The sequence below is a fragment of the Heteronotia binoei genome, chromosome 18 (assembly GCF_032191835.1).
Source record: "Heteronotia binoei isolate CCM8104 ecotype False Entrance Well chromosome 18, APGP_CSIRO_Hbin_v1, whole genome shotgun sequence".
NCBI lineage: Eukaryota > Metazoa > Chordata > Lepidosauria > Squamata > Gekkonidae > Heteronotia > Heteronotia binoei.
Genome location: NC_083240.1, coordinates 20307011 through 20310503, shown reverse-complemented (window position 1 = coordinate 20310503; position 3493 = coordinate 20307011). Strand labels below are relative to the sequence as shown.

General features: G+C 45.5%; 1 non-coding gene across 1 annotated transcript; it reads right to left on the bottom strand.

Annotated features, from left to right (window-relative positions):
- Positions 1 to 3141: 3141 nt before the first annotated feature.
- On the bottom strand, positions 3142 to 3213 carry TRNAS-UGA (transfer RNA serine (anticodon UGA)). Its single transcript has one exon. It is a non-coding gene; the product is annotated as a tRNA-Ser (tRNA).
- Between the last annotated feature and the right edge of the window lie 280 nt (positions 3214 to 3493).

The following is a 3493-nucleotide window of genomic DNA, read 5'->3' as shown; positions in this document are numbered from 1 at the left end:
TGCCATCTGTCTGAGTAGACAACGCTGAGTGTGATAGAACAAAAGTCTGAACCAATAAGGCAATGTCATGTTTATTTATTGACTTGATTTCTACTTTTCTTCCCAATGAGAACCCCAAGTGGCTTACATTTGTTATATTTTCCTCAATTAATCCTTAAGTGTGTGTGTGTGGGAGGAAATGTCTGCTTGGAACTCCATTATTCTCTATGAAGACTGACTCCCATAGGTTATAATGGAGAATTGATCCATGCGTTTCTGGGGATCTGGGGTGTGTGTGTTTTTTTTGAGTTAGCAGCACCACATTTTCAGCATAGCATCTGATGCTTCTCCTCAACCCCTCCCCCCAAGTTTCAAAAAGATTGGGCCAGGGGGTCCAATTCTATGAGCCCCAAAAGAAGGTGCTCCTATCCTTCATTATTCCAAAAGGAGGGAATGCATTTCAAAAGAGTGTGGTCCCTTGAAATGTGATGGCCAGCACTCTCTTCAGAGTTCATTGTGCTTGTCACAGCCTTGCTCCTGGCTCCACCCCCAAAGTCCCCAGATATTTCTTGAGTCAGACCTGGCAACCCTAGTGTGAGAGCAGCAGGAAAGGGCAATGTAAATGAATTGGTGGGGAAACACTCCCCCCCCCCAAAAAAAACATGTAATTTCTGATACTGTAAAACAAAAGCCCTCTTGGGTTCATCTTCAATGATATGTCACTGTTCAGTTGCAGTGCTTACCCTCTGAACCACGCCGGCGGAGATTCCGGCAGTACCGTACTTTGAATTAAGCAGTTATAGAATGCTCTTGGCAGTTTAACAGTTCAATCTGCCGTCTCACAGAGATTCCTCCCCCCGGAACATCTAGAGAGATTGTAGTTATAGCAGCAAAGTCAGTCCCCTTTGGTAGATGACAGCAAGTGCCCCCCCCTCCACTGCCTTTGCCCCCAGCGCCCTCTTGAATTTGTCAAGGGCTAAAGTCGTTCATCATCTTTGTCTGCTCTAATTGTGTTTTGTTTTTAATGACAACTTAGTAAAACTAAGCTCCCTTGGTGACATTTTTCTAACCCTCTTGCTGTCGTTAGAGCAAACCTCTCTGTCTGGTAGTTGTTGCAGGAATTATGCATACAAAGAACAAAATTGAAGAGGGGAGATATTATTGGGGTCGTGCCCCAGATCTGGCATATATTTACTGAATCTTGACTGTGGGGGCACAGACAAAGAGGGCAAAATGACTCATCCTCTCAAAATGTTGAATGTGTTTAAACGTTTGATGGGGCGCTTTTTTGCGAGAGCCGAGCAGAACATTTTGCTAATTTCAGCAGTCACTTAGAAATCAGCGTAGTCCAAGCAAACCATCAATTACCTTAAAACATATTGCCAATCAAACATTTTTAACACTGTTCAGTGTCCTAGTGTTTGCTAGGCTGCTGTGGCTTTTCCCCCTTTTTGTCCTCACTGGCCTGGACCTCACTTGCTCTCACTAACCTTACTCTGATTGGCTAAGGCAACTAGTCTGATTTGGGGCAAAGGTGGCAATGATGCTGGCAGGTGTAGTTTTGTGACATCGTTGCCAAAATCATGTAGTGACTCTCCAGAAGTAAACAATACATTCAAGATCTGGATTAGGTGTCCTCAACAAGGTGCCCCCAGGAACCTTTTTTTGTACATTCCAAGTGTTTTCAGAATGTGGGTGGGGTCAGATGGGGCTTTTGATTGTCCGCTGGAGAATTGATTGGATGTGCAGATTTTTTAAAAAAACATTGCCATGTCAGCAGCTACCGCCACAGCAAAAGGATCTTCAAGCAGGGCTTTTTTTTTGTAGCTGGAACTACTTTGCTTACTAGACTACAGCCCCCTGATGTAGCCAATCCTCTAAGAGCTTACCAGGCTCTTCTTACAGGGCCTACTGTAAGCTCTTGGAGGATTGGCTACATCAGGGGTGTGTGGCCTAATATGCAAAGGAGTTCCTGCTACAAAAAAAGCCCAGCTTCACAGTATGAAGGGAAGCTGTGGCAGCCATTTTGTGACAAGCTCCACCTCCCGTGACATCCATTTTCTGGCTGTGTCAGAATCCCCAAGGTAAGTGAAATTGAGGACCCTTGGTTTGGGCCATAAAGGTTCTGTCTCGGAGGTTATGCACTGGCAATACTAGTGGGGTTTGCCTTGGACCCAGGCAGTATGATGGCGTGGTGGGGTCTGGGGTGTGAGCAAGGGCACAAGCCATAGTCAGTGGTCTCCTCCCATACTGCTGTCTTCCTTGGTTGAGGCTTATGTGCAGTGAGTTAGCCCTGGTCAGAAGCACATTGCAATACAGGAGCAACCTTGAGGAGGGGAAAGGGGAAGGAGAACTATTGCATCTCCCTACCACGGGATCCCTGTGCCAGTAGCCAGGCCGATCACTGGGTGCGTTCACACTACACTAAATAATGCATTTTGCAACTGGATTTTGGCTCTTCTTATGCAGTAAAAATCCTGCTGCAACACGCATTATTTAGTGTTGTGTGAATGCACCCACTGTCAGACCATTTTGGAAATGTTTGGCCTTAGACCAACATTGTTCTCAAGTACTTTAATTCCTGCCCCCCCCCCCCCCCAGAGGATTAAATTGCATTTATTTATCCATCTGGAAGAACACAGACAAAGGTGCCTTATACTGTATCAGACCATCAAGGTCAGCTGCAGTGTTCCCTCTAAGCTGAGTTAGCGTGAGCTAGCTCACAGATTTTTAGCCTCCAGCTCACACATTTTTGTCTTAGCTTAGGAAGGATGACCTCAGAGCACAATAATTTATGCTGTAACTCACAACTGTAATGTCAGTATTTCACAACTTTAATGCCAGTAGCTCACGAAGTAGAATTTCTGCTCAAAAGACTGCAGCTTAGAGGGAACATTGGTCAGCTGGGCTTTTTTTTTTTTTAGCAGGAATGCACAGGAATCCTGTTCCAGCTGCCTTGGTGTAAGGTGCTGTAGCCTAATATGCAAATGGTTTCCTGTTGGGCTTTTTCTACCCCAAAAGCCCTGCGTGAAACAATGGTGATGTCAGGGGTGTGTGGCCTAATATGCAAATGAGTTCTTGCTGGGCTTTTTTAAAAACAAGAAAAGCCCTGAATGCCAGTATTATCTACTCAGACTTCCAGGCAAGCCTGCTCCATTTCATTGGAGATGCCGGGGATTGAACCTGGGATCTTCTGCATTCAAAGCAGAAACTCTTCCACTGAGCCACAGCCCCTCTCTGGGAAAGGACTTGGATACTCCAAGCAGTCTGGGCAGTGCTTAAGCCTACCAAGGAGCTGAATGTTCCATCTACCCCTGATGACACCAAAGCTGGAGTGAGAATTTATGTCTTTTATTTACAGCTATACATATATACTTCACCTTTCTTCCTAGCAAGTACCCAGAGCAGATTATGGCAATGGTCCCTTTATCCTCACAATTGCCTGGTTATTCTAAGAGTCTGACCCAAGGCAGAATGACTGACTCCTGAACTCCAAGCCCCTAAGCTGATGCTT